This window comes from Amia ocellicauda, unplaced genomic scaffold (assembly GCF_036373705.1).
Source record: "Amia ocellicauda isolate fAmiCal2 unplaced genomic scaffold, fAmiCal2.hap1 HAP1_SCAFFOLD_146, whole genome shotgun sequence".
NCBI lineage: Eukaryota > Metazoa > Chordata > Actinopteri > Amiiformes > Amiidae > Amia > Amia ocellicauda.
In genome coordinates, this window is record NW_027102709.1 from 62755 (window position 1) to 75000 (window position 12246).

General features: G+C 43.6%; 9 non-coding genes and 2 pseudogenes across 9 annotated transcripts; all 11 read right to left on the reverse strand.

The window, feature by feature from the left end:
• Nucleotides 1-306: 306 nt before the first annotated feature.
• Nucleotides 307-415, reverse strand: LOC136722825 (uncharacterized; annotated as a pseudogene).
• Nucleotides 416-1481: 1066 nt separating this feature from the next.
• LOC136722739 (5S ribosomal RNA) lies at nucleotides 1482-1600 on the reverse strand. The gene has a single exon (XR_010806424.1). It is a non-coding gene; the product is annotated as a 5S ribosomal RNA (ribosomal RNA).
• Nucleotides 1601-2655: 1055 nt separating this feature from the next.
• On the reverse strand, nucleotides 2656-2764 carry LOC136722826 (uncharacterized; annotated as a pseudogene).
• Nucleotides 2765-3830: 1066 nt separating this feature from the next.
• Nucleotides 3831-3949, reverse strand: LOC136722862 (5S ribosomal RNA). The gene has a single exon (XR_010806526.1). It is a non-coding gene; the product is annotated as a 5S ribosomal RNA (ribosomal RNA).
• Nucleotides 3950-5015: 1066 nt separating this feature from the next.
• LOC136722831 (5S ribosomal RNA) lies at nucleotides 5016-5134 on the reverse strand. The gene has a single exon (XR_010806498.1). It is a non-coding gene; the product is annotated as a 5S ribosomal RNA (ribosomal RNA).
• Nucleotides 5135-6189: 1055 nt separating this feature from the next.
• On the reverse strand, nucleotides 6190-6308 carry LOC136722746 (5S ribosomal RNA). The gene has a single exon (XR_010806430.1). It is a non-coding gene; the product is annotated as a 5S ribosomal RNA (ribosomal RNA).
• Nucleotides 6309-7363: 1055 nt separating this feature from the next.
• Nucleotides 7364-7482, reverse strand: LOC136722832 (5S ribosomal RNA). The gene has a single exon (XR_010806499.1). It is a non-coding gene; the product is annotated as a 5S ribosomal RNA (ribosomal RNA).
• A 1054-nt stretch (nucleotides 7483-8536) lies between these two features.
• Nucleotides 8537-8655, reverse strand: LOC136722767 (5S ribosomal RNA). The gene has a single exon (XR_010806449.1). It is a non-coding gene; the product is annotated as a 5S ribosomal RNA (ribosomal RNA).
• Nucleotides 8656-9710: 1055 nt separating this feature from the next.
• LOC136722780 (5S ribosomal RNA) lies at nucleotides 9711-9829 on the reverse strand. Its single transcript, XR_010806461.1, has one exon. It is a non-coding gene; the product is annotated as a 5S ribosomal RNA (ribosomal RNA).
• A 1055-nt stretch (nucleotides 9830-10884) lies between these two features.
• Nucleotides 10885-11003, reverse strand: LOC136722802 (5S ribosomal RNA). The gene has a single exon (XR_010806480.1). It is a non-coding gene; the product is annotated as a 5S ribosomal RNA (ribosomal RNA).
• Nucleotides 11004-12069: 1066 nt separating this feature from the next.
• Nucleotides 12070-12188, reverse strand: LOC136722790 (5S ribosomal RNA). Its single transcript, XR_010806470.1, has one exon. It is a non-coding gene; the product is annotated as a 5S ribosomal RNA (ribosomal RNA).
• Nucleotides 12189-12246: the final 58 nt, after the last annotated feature.

Genomic DNA, 12246 nt, shown 5'->3' on the forward strand with positions numbered 1-12246 from the left:
GAACCGTGTGTGTTGAATGAGGCTCCTTGTGAGCACTGAACTTTGTCCGGTGGAGTTCCTTTTTGTGTTGCTGTAATTGTGTCATTTCTCGATGAGAAAGATTAGGCAACATTTAGTCACTTCTAGCCATGATGCTCAATTTATTTACGAATGTACCCTAGTTACTAGGGACCGTTTACGTTGGAGAACAAGATCTATTGTATGCCTGTGTATTTGGGGAAGTCAAATCTGAAATAATGATGAAATTGCGTGTATCCAAAGTTAAAACTCGTGATTTGTCGCCCTCTGGTGTGTAAAAGATGCAAAAGCTTACAGCACCTGGTATTCCCAGGCGGTCTCCCATCCAAGTACTGACCAGGCCCGAGCCTGCATAGCTTCTGAGATCGGGCGTATTCAGGCTAGTATGGCCGTAAGCCAGGGAAGCTGTCCCTGACGCTCTACTTAAAGGGAAGGCAATATCCGTTTCTGCCGCTCATACTTGCAGTTGAACTGTCTCTCTACTCTAAAGCCCGGGACACACCAGCGCGCTGCAGCCAGTCCCTTCTTACATGCCACGTTGTGGCAACATTGTGGCAACGTTGTGCGTTAGCTGGGGTGCCACACCAGACCGGAACTATATATTACAAAACGAACACATTGTCTTGATAAAACAGCTGTAATTGCGTGCCTGACACGCCAGTCAAGCGCAATCTTGAGAAGGTGTGCATTTCAGTAAGGATTTCAATTGACATGCAGTATGAAACTGAAAGGAGGTTGCATCACTATGATGCATAACATTGCATGTATTGTATTTTCAAGTGTGTGCATTCATCCTGTTGTCATTTTGTTTTGAAAGCAGAAGAATCATTCAACAGGTTGCTGAGACAAATGTAAACCAGTAAAACATATGAAGAGAAACATACCTTGAATATAAGTTCAGTTGTTTAAACATTTGACAAACTATGGTGAGGGGGTAAGAAAACACACAAATCCAGCAGCTCCTGTATTTCAATACACCAGAACCCAATATTATTGGCGAGTCGGGTAGTCCATCATCACAGTTCGAGGGCAGGCATCATTTCAGTAATTTCATCCCGTTGCATTCACATCCGTGCCTTGAATGAGATTGAATGTGATCTTTGCTCTCAAGTATGTTCCCAAGTTTTACACTTTCGTGCTTTGCATGAATGGGAATGGAACCGTGTGTGTTGAATGAGGCTCCTTGTGAGCACTGAACTTTGTCCGGTGGAGTTCCTTTTTGTGTTGCTGTAATTGTGTCATTTCTCGATGAGAAAGATTAGGCAACATTTAGTCACTTCTAGCCATGATGCTCAATTTATTTACGAATGTACCCTAGTTACTAGGGACCGTTTACGTTGGAGAACAAGATCTATTGTATGCCTGTGTATTTGGGGAAGTCAAATCTGAAATAATGATGAAATTGCGTGTATCCAAAGTTAAAACTCGTGATTTGTCGCCCTCTGGTGTGTAAAAGATGCAAAAGCTTACAGCACCTGGTATTCCCAGGCGGTCTCCCATCCAAGTACTGACCAGGCCCGAGCCTGCTTAGCTTCCGAGATCGGACGAAATCGGGCGTATTCAGGCTAGTATGGCCGTAAGCCAGGGAAGCTGTCCCTGACGCTCTACTTAAAGGGAAGGCAATATCCGTTTCTGCCGCTCATACTTGCAGTTGAACTGTCTCTCTACTCTAAAGTCCGGGACACACCAGCGCGCCGCAGACAGTCCCTGCTAACACGAAACGTTGTGGCAACGTTGTGCGTTAGCTGGGGTGCCACACCAGACCGGAACTATATTTTACAAAACGAACACATTGTCTTGATAATACAGCTGTAATTGAGTGCCTGACATGCCAGTCAAGCGCAATCTTGAGAAGGTGTGCATTTCAGTAAGGATTTCAATTGACATGCAGTATGAAACTGAAAGGAGGTTGCATCACTATGATGCATAACATTGCATGTATTGTATTTTCAAGTGTGTGCATTCATCCTGTTGTCATTTTGTTTTGAAAGCAGAAGAATCATTCAACAGGTTGCTGAGACAAATGTAAACCAGTAAAACATATGAAGAGAAACAAACCTTGAATATAAGTTCAGTTGTTTAAACATTTGACAAACTATGGTGAGGGGGTAAGAAAACACACAAATCCAGCAGCTCCTGTATTTCAATACACCAGAACCCAATATTATTGGCGAGTCGGGTAGTCCATCATCACAGTTCGAGGGCAGGCATCATTTCAGTAATTTCATCCCGTTGCATTCACATCCGTGCCTTGAATGAGATTGAATGTGATCTTTGCTCTCAAGTATGTTCCCAAGTTTTACACTTTCGTGCTTTGCATGAATGGGAATGGAACCGTGTGTGTTGAATGAGGCTCCTTGTGAGCACTGAACTTTGTCCGGTGGAGTTCCTTTTTGTGTTGCTGTAATTGTGTCATTTCTCGATGAGAAAGATTAGGCAACATTTAGTCACTTCTAGCCATGATGCTCAATTTATTTACAAATGTACACTAGTTACTAGGGACCGTTTACGTTGGAGAACAAGATCTATTGTATGCCTGTGTATTTGGGGAAGTCAAATCTGAAATAATGATGAAATTGCGTGTATCCAAAGTTAAAACTCGTGATTTGTCGCCCTTTGGTGTGTAAAAGATGCAAAAGCTTACAGCACCTGGTATTCCCAGGCTGTCTCCCATCCAAGTACTGACCAGGCACGAGCCTGCTTAGCTTCCGAGATCGGGCGTATTCAGGGTAGTATGGCCGTAAGCCAGGAAGGCTGTCCCTGACGCTCTACTTAAAGGGACGGCAATATCCGTTTCTGCCGCTCATACTTGCAGTTGAACTGTCTCTCTACTCTAAAGCCCGGGACACACCAGCGCGCTGCAGCCAGTCCCTGCTTACATGCCACATTGTGGCAACATTGTGGCAACGTTGTGCGTTAGCTGGGGTGCCACACCAGACCGGAACTATATATTACAAAACGAACACATTGTCTTGATAAAACAGCTGTAATTGCGTGCCTGACACGCCAGTCAAGCGCAATCTTGAGAAGGTGTGCATTTCAGTAAGGATTTCAATTGACATGCAGTATGAAACTGAAAGGAGGTTGCATCACTATGATGCATAACATTGCATGTATTGTATTTTCAAGTGTGTGCATTCATCCTGTTGTCATTTTGTTTTGAAAGCAGAAGAATCATTCAACAGGTTGCTGAGACAAATGTAAACCAGTAAAACATATGAAGAGAAACATACCTTGAATATAAGTTCAGTTGTTTAAACATTTGACAAACTATGGTGAGGGGGTAAGAAAACACACAAATCCAGCAGCTCCTGTATTTCAATACACCAGAACCCAATATTATTGGCGAGTCGGGTAGTCCATCATCACAGTTCGAGGGCAGGCATCATTTCAGTAATTTCATCCCGTTGCATTCACATCCGTGCCTTGAATGAGATTGAATGTGATCTTTGCTCTCAAGTATGTTCCCAAGTTTTACACTTTCGTGCTTTGCATGAATGGGAATGGAACCGTGTGTGTTGAATGAGGCTCCTTGTGAGCACTGAACTTTGTCCGGTGGAGTTCCTTTTTGTGTTGCTGTAATTGTGTCATTTCTCGATGAGAAAGATTAGGCAACATTTAGTCACTTCTAGCCATGATGCTCAATTTATTTACGAATGTACCCTAGTTACTAGGGACCGTTTACGTTGGAGAACAAGATCTATTGTATGCCTGTGTATTTGGGGAAGTCAAATCTGAAATAATGATGAAATTGCGTGTATCCAAAGTTAAAACTCGTGATTTGTCGCCCTCTGGTGTGTAAAAGATGCAAAAGCTTACAGCACCAGGTATTCCCAGGCGGTCTCCCATCCAAGTACTGACCAGGCCCGAGCCTGCTTAGCTTCCGAGATCGGACGAGATCGGGCGTATTCAGGCTAGTATGGCCGTAAGCCAGTGAGGCTGTCCCTGACGCTCTACTTAAAGGGAAGGCAATATCCGTTTCTGCCGTTCATACTTACAGTTGAACTGTCTCTCTACTCTAAAGCCCGGGACACACCAGCGCGCCGCAGACAGTCCCTGCTAACACGCCACGTTGTGGCAACATTGTGGCAACGTTGTGCGTTAGCTGGGGTGCCACACCAGACCGGAACTATATATTACAAAACGAACACATTGTCTTGATAAAACAGCTGTAATTGAGTGCCTGACACGCCCGTCAAGCGCAATCTTGAGAAGGTGTGCATTTCAGTAAGGATTTCAATTGACATGCAGTATGAAACTGAAAGGAGGTTGCATCACTATGATGCATAACATTGCATGTATTGTATTTTCAAGTGTGTGCATTCATCCTGTTGTCATTTTGTTTTGAAAGCAGAAGAATCATTCAACAGGTTGCTGAGACAAATGTAAACCAGTAAAACATATGAAGAGAAACAAACCTTGAATATAAGTTCAGTTGTTTAAACATTTGACAAACTATGGTGAGGGGGTAAGAAAACACACAAATCCAGCAGCTCCTGTATTTCAATACACCAGAACCCAATATTATTGGCGAGTCGGGTAGTCCATCATCACAGTTCGAGGGCAGGCATCATTTCAGTAATTTCATCCCGTTGCATTCACATCCGTGCCTTGAATGAGATTGAATGTGATCTTTGCTCTCAAGTATGTTCCCAAGTTTTACACTTTCGTGCTTTGCATGAATGGGAATGGAACCGTGTGTGTTGAATGAGGCTCCTTGTGAGCACTGAACTTTGTCCGGTGGAGTTCCTTTTTGTGTTGCTGTAATTGTGTCATTTCTCGATGAGAAAGATTAGGCAACATTTAGTCACTTCTAGCCATGATGCTCAATTTATTTACGAATGTACCCTAGTTACTAGGGACCGTTTACGTTGGAGAACAAGATCTATTGTATGCCTGTGTATTTGGGGAAGTCAAATCTGAAATAATGATGAAATTGCGTGTATCCAAAGTTAAAACTCGTGATTTGTCGCCCTCTGGTGTGTAAAAGATGCAAAAGCTTACAGCACCTGGTATTCCCAGGCGGTCTCCCATCCAAGTACTGACCAGGCCCGAGCCTGCTTAGCTTCCGAGATCGGACGAGATCGGGCGTATTCAGGCTAGTATGGCCGTAAGCCGGGGAAGCTGTCCCTGACGCTCTACTTAAAGGGAAGGCAATATCCGTTTCTGCCGCTCATACTTGCAGTTGAACTGTCTCTCTACTCTAAAGTCCGGGACACACCAGCGCGCCGCAGACAGTCCCTGCTAACACGAAACGTTGTGGCAACGTTGTGCGTTAGCTGGGGTGCCACACCAGACCGGAACTATATTTTACAAAACGAACACATTGTCTTGATAAAACAGCTGTAATTGAGTGCCTGACACGCCAGTCAAGCGCAATCTTGAGAAGGTGTGCATTTCAGTAAGGATTTCAATTGACATGCAGTATGAAACTGAAAGGAGGTTGCATCACTATGATGCATAACATTGCATGTATTGTATTTTCAAGTGTGTGCATTCATCCTGTTGTCATTTTGTTTTGAAAGCAGAAGAATCATTCAACAGGTTGCTGAGACAAATGTAAACCAGTAAAACATATGAAGAGAAACAAACCTTGAATATAAGTTCAGTTGTTTAAACATTTGACAAACTATGGTGAGGGGGTAAGAAAACACACAAATCCAGCAGCTCCTGTATTTCAATACACCAGAACCCAATATTATTGGCGAGTCGGGTAGTCCATCATCACAGTTCGAGGGCAGGCATCATTTCAGTAATTTCATCCCGTTGCATTCACATCCGTGCCTTGAATGAGATTGAATGTGATCTTTGCTCTCAAGTATGTTCCCAAGTTTTACACTTTCGTGCTTTGCATGAATGGGAATGGAACCGTGTGTGTTGAATGAGGCTCCTTGTGAGCACTGAACTTTGTCCGGTGGAGTTCCTTTTTGTGTTGCTGTAATTGTGTCATTTCTCGATGAGAAAGATTAGGCAACATTTAGTCACTTCTAGCCATGATGCTCAATTTATTTACGAATGTACCCTAGTTACTAGGGACCGTTTACATTGGAGAACAAGATCTATTGTATGCCTGTGTATTTGGGGAAGTCAAATCTGAAATAATGATGAAATTGCGTGTATCCAAAGTTAAAACTCGTGATTTGTCGCCCTCTGGTGTGTAAAAGATGCAAAAGCTTACAGCACCTGGTATTCCCAGGCGGTCTCCCATCCAAGTACTGACCAGGCCGGAGCCTGCTTAGCTTCCGAGATCGGACGAGATCGGGCGTATTCAGGCTAGTATGGCCGTAAGCCGGAGAGGCTGTCCCTGATGCTCTACTTAAAGGGAAGGCAATATCCGTTTCTGCCGCTCATACTTGCAGTTGAACTGTCTCTCTACTCTAAAGTCCGGGACACACCAGCGCGCCGCAGACAGTCCCTGCTAACACGAAACGTTGTGGCAACGTTGTGCGTTAACTGGGGTGCCACACCAGACCGGAACTATATTTTACAAAACGAACACATTGTCTTGATAATACAGCTGTAATTGAGTGCCTGACACGCCAGTCAAGCGCAATCTTGAGAAGGTGTGCATTTCAGTAAGGATTTCAATTGACATGCAGTATGAAACTGAAAGGAGGTTGCATCACTATGATGCATAACATTGCATGTATTGTATTTTCAAGTGTGTGCATTCATCCTGTTGTCATTTTGTTTTGAAAGCAGAAGAATCATTCAACAGGTTGCTGAGACAAATGTAAACCAGTAAAACATATGAAGAGAAACAAACCTTGAATATAAGTTCAGTTGTTTAAACATTTGACAAACTATGGTGAGGGGGTAAGAAAACACACAAATCCAGCAGCTCCTGTATTTCAATACACCAGAACCCAATATTATTGGCGAGTCGGGTAGTCCATCATAACAGTTCGAGGGCAGGCATCATTTCAGTAATTTCATCCCGTTGCATTCACATCCGTGCCTTGAATGAGATTGAATGTGATCTTTGCTCTCAAGTATGTTCCCAAGTTTTACACTTTCGTGCTTTGCATGAATGGGAATGGAACCGTGTGTGTTGAATGAGGCTCCTTGTGAGCACTGAACTTTGTCCGGTGGAGTTCCTTTTTGTGTTGCTGTAATTGTGTCATTTCTCGATGAGAAAGATTAGGCAACATTTAGTCACTTCTAGCCATGATGCTCAATTTATTTACGAATGTACCCTAGTTACTAGGGACCGTTTACGTTGGAGAACAAGATCTATTGTATGCCTGTGTATTTGGGGAAGTCAAATCTGAAATAATGATGAAATTGCGTGTATCCAAAGTTAAAACTCGTGATTTGTCGCCCTCTGGTGTGTAAAAGATGCAAAAGCTTACAGCACCTGGTATTCCCAGGCGGTCTCCCATCCAAGTACTGACCAGGCCCGAGCCTGCTTAGCTTCCGAGATCGGACGAGATCGGGCGTATTCAGGCTAGTATGGCCGTAAGCCGGGGAAGCTGTCCCTGACGCTCTACTTAAAGGGAAGGCAATATCCGTTTCTGCCGCTCATACTTGCAGTTGAACTGTCTCTCTACTCTAAAGTCCGGGACACACCAGCGCGCCGCAGACAGTCCCTGCTAACACGAAACGTTGTGGCAACGTTGTGCGTTAGCTGGGGTGCCACACCAGACCGGAACTATATTTTACAAAACGAACACATTGTCTTGATAAAACAGCTGTAATTGAGTGCCTGACACGCCAGTCAAGCGCAATCTTGAGAAGGTGTGCATTTCAGTAAGGATTTCAATTGACATGCAGTATGAAACTGAAAGGAGGTTGCATCACTATGATGCATAACATTGCATGTATTGTATTTTCAAGTGTGTGCATTCATCCTGTTGTCATTTTGTTTTGAAAGCAGAAGAATCATTCAACAGGTTGATGAGACAAATGTAAACCAGTAAAACATATGAAGAGAAACAAACCTTGAATATAAGTTCAGTTGTATAAACATTTGACAAACTATGGTGAGGGGGTAAGAAAACACACAAATCCAGCAGCTCCTGTATTTCAATACACCAGAACCCAATATTATTGGCGAGTCGGGTAGTCCATCATCACAGTTCGAGGGCAGGCATCATTTCAGTAATTTCATCCCGTTGCATTCACATCCGTGCCTTGAATGAGATTGAATGTGATCTTTGCTCTCAAGTATGTTCCCAAGTTTTACACTTTCGTGCTTTGCATGAATGGGAATGGAACCGTGTGTGTTGAATGAGGCTCCTTGTGAGCACTGAACTTTGTCCGGTGGAGTTCCTTTCTGTGTTGCTGTAATTGTGTCATTTCTCGATGAGAAAGATTAGGCAACATTTAGTCACTTCTAGCCATGATGCTCAATTTATTTACGAATGTACCCTAGTTACTAGGGACCGTTTACGTTGGAGAACAAGATCTATTGTATGCCTGTGTATTTGGGGAAGTCAAATCTGAAATAATGATGAAATTGCGTGTATCCAAAGTTAAAACTCGTGATTTGTTGCCCTCTGGTGTGTAAAAGATGCAAAACTTACAGCACCTGGTATTCCCAGGCGGTCTCCCATCCAAGTACTGACCAGGCCCGAGCCTGCTTAGCTTCCAAGATCGGACGAGATCGGGCGTATTCAGGCTAGTATGGCCGTAAGCCAGGGAAGCTGTCCCTGACGCTCTACTTAAAGGGAAGGCAATATCCGTTTCTGTCGCTCATACTTGCTGTTGAACTGTCTCTCTACTCTAAAGTCCGGGACACACCAGCGCGCCGCAGACAGTCCCTGCTAACACGAAACGTTGTGGCAACGTTGTGCGTTAGCTGGGGTGCCACACCAGACCGGAACTATATTTTACAAAACGAACACATTGTCTTGATAATACAGCTGTAATTGAGTTCCTGACACGCCAGTAAAGCGCAATCTTGAGAAGGTGTGCATTTTAGTAAGGATTTCAATTGACATGCAGTATGAAACTGAAAGGAGGTTGCTTCACTATGATGCAAAACATTGCATGTATTGTATTTTCAAGTGTGTGCATTCATCCTGTTGTCATTTTGTTTTGAAAGCAGAAGAATCATTCAACAGGTTGCTGAGACAAATGTAAACCAGTAAAACATATGAAGAGAAACAAACCTTGAATATAAGTTCAGTTGTTTAAACATTTGACAAACTATGGTGAGGGGGTAAGAAAACACACAAATCCAGCAGCTCCTGTATTTCAATACACCAGAACCCAATATTATTGGCGAGTCGGGTAGTCCATCATCACAGTTCGAGGGCAGGCATCATTTCAGTAATTTCATCCCGTTGCATTCACATCCGTGCCTTGAATGAGATTGAATGTGATCTTTGCTCTCAAGTATGTTCCCAAGTTTTACACTTTCGTGCTTTGCATGAATGGGAATGGAACCGTGTGTGTTGAATGAGGCTCCTTGTGAGCACTGAACTTTGTCCGGTGGAGTTCCTTTTTGTGTTGCTGTAATTGTGTCATTTCTCGATGAGAAAGATTAGGCAACATTTAGTCACTTCTAGCCATGATGCTCAATTTATTTACGAATGTACCCTAGTTACTAGGGACCGTTTACGTTGGAGAACAAGATCTATTGTATGCCTGTGTATTTGGGGAAGTCAAATCTGAAATAATGATGAAATTGCGTGTATCCAAAGTTAAAACTCGTGATTTGTCGCCCTCTGGTGTGTAAAAGATGGAAAAGCTTACAGCACCTGGTATTCCCAGGCAGTCTCCCATCCAAGTACTGACCAGGCCGGAGCCTGCTTAGCTTCCGAGATCGGACGAGATCGGGCGTATTCAGGCTAGTATGGCCGTAAGCCGGGCAGGCTGTCCCTGATGCTCTACATAAAGGGAAGGCAATATCCGTTTCTGCCGCTCATACTTGCAGTTGAACTGTCTCTCTACTCTAAAGTCCGGGACACACCAGCGCGCCGCAGACAGTCCCTGCTAACACGAAACGTTGTGGCAACGTTGTGCGTTAGCTGGGGTGCCACTCCAGACCGGAACTATATTTTACAAAACGAACACATTGTCTTGATAAAACAGCTGTAATTGAGTGCCTGACACGCCTGTCAAGCGCAATCTTGAGAAGGTGTGCATCTCAGTAAGGATTTCAATTGACATGCAGTATGAAACTGAAAGGAGGTTGCATCACTATGATGCATAACATTGCATGTATTGTATTTTCAAGTGTGTGCATTCATCCTGTTGTCATTTTGTTTTGAAAGCAGAAGAATCATTCAACAGGTTGCTGAGACAAATGTAAACCAGTAAAACATATGAAGAGAATCAAACCTTGAATATAAGTTCAGTTGTTTAAACATTTGACAAACTATGGTGAGGGGGTAAGAAAACACACAAATCCAGCAGCTCCTGTATTTCAATACACCAGAACCCAATATTATTGGCGAGTCGGGTAGTCCATCATCACAGTTCGAGGGCAGGCATCATTTCAGTAATTTCATCCCGTTGCATTCACATCCGTGCCTTGAATGAGATTGAATGTGATCTTTGCTCTCAAGTATGTTCCCAAGTTTTACACTTTCGTGCTTTGCATGAATGGGAATGGAACCGTGTGTGTTGAATGAGGCTCCTTGTGAGCACTGAACTTTGTCCGGTGGAGTTCCTTTTTGTGTTGCTGTAATTGTGTCATTTCTCGATGAGAAAGATTAGGCAACATTTAGTCACTTCTAGCCATGATGCTCAATTTATTTACGAATGTACCCTAGTTACTAGGGACCGTTTACGTTGGAGAACAAGATCTATTGTATGCCTGTGTATTTGGGGAAGTCAAATCTGAAATAATGATGAAATTGCGTGTATCCAAAGTTAAAACTCGTGATTTGTCGCCCTCTGGTGTGTAAAAGATGCAAAAGCTTACAGCACCTGGTATTCCCAGGCGGTCTCCCATGCAAGTACTGACCAGGAACGAGCCTGCTTAGCTTCCGAGATCGGACGAGATCGGGCGTATTCAGGCTAGTATGGCCGTAAGCCAGGAAGGCTGTCCCTGACGCTCTACTTAAAGGGAAGGCAATATCCGTTTCTGCCGTTCATACTTACAGTTGAACTGTCTCTCTTCTCTAAAGCCTGGGACACACCAGCGCGCCGCAGACAGTCCCTGCTAACACGCCACGTTGTGGCAACATTGTGGCAACGTTGTGCGTTAGCTGGGGTGCCACACCAGACCGGAACTATATATTACAAAACGAACACATTGTCTTGATAAAACAGCTGTAATTGAGTGCCTGACACGCCAGTCAAGCGCAATCTTGAGAAGGTGTGCATTTCAGTAAGGATTTCAATTGACATGCAGTATGAAACTGAAAGGAGGTTGCATCACTATGATGCATAACATTGCATGTATTGTATTTTCAAGTGTGTGCATTCATCCTGTTGTCATTTTGTTTTGAAAGCAGAAGAATCATTCAACAGGTTGCTGAGACAAATGTAAACCAGTAAAACATATGAAGAGAATCAAACCTTGAATATAAGTTCAGTTGTTTAAACATTTGACAAACTATGGTGAGGGGGTAAGAAAACACACAAATCCAGCAGCTCCTGTATTTCAATACACCAGAACCCAATATTATTGGCGAGTCGGGTAGTCCATCATCACAGTTCGAGGGCAGGCATCATTTCAGTAATTTCATCCCGTTGCATTCACATCCGTGCCTTGAATGAGATTGAATGTGATCTTTGCTCTCAAGTATGTTCCCAAGTTTTACACTTTCGTGCTTTGCATGAATGGGAATGGAACCGTGTGTGTTGAATGAGGCTCCTTGTGAGCACTGAACTTTGTCCGGTGGAGTTCCTTTTTGTGTTGCTGTAATTGTGTCATTTCTCGATGAGAAAGATTAGGCAACATTTAGTCACTTCTAGCCATGATGCTCAATTTATTTACGAATGTACCCTAGTTACTAGGGACCGTTTACGTTGGAGAACAAGATCTATTGTATGCCTGTGTATTTGGGGAAGTCAAATCTGAAATAATGATGAAATTGCGTGTATCCAAAGTTAAAACTCGTGATTTGTCGCCCTCTGGTGTGTAAAAGATGCAAAAGCTTACAGCACCTGGTATTCCCAGGCCGTCTACCATCCAAGTACTGACCAGGCCCGAGCCTGCTTAGCTTCCGAGATCGGACGAGATCGGGCGTATTCAGGCTAGTATGGCCGTAAGCCAGGGAAGCTGTCCCTGACGCTCTACTTAAAGGGAAGGCAATATCCGTTTCTGCCGCT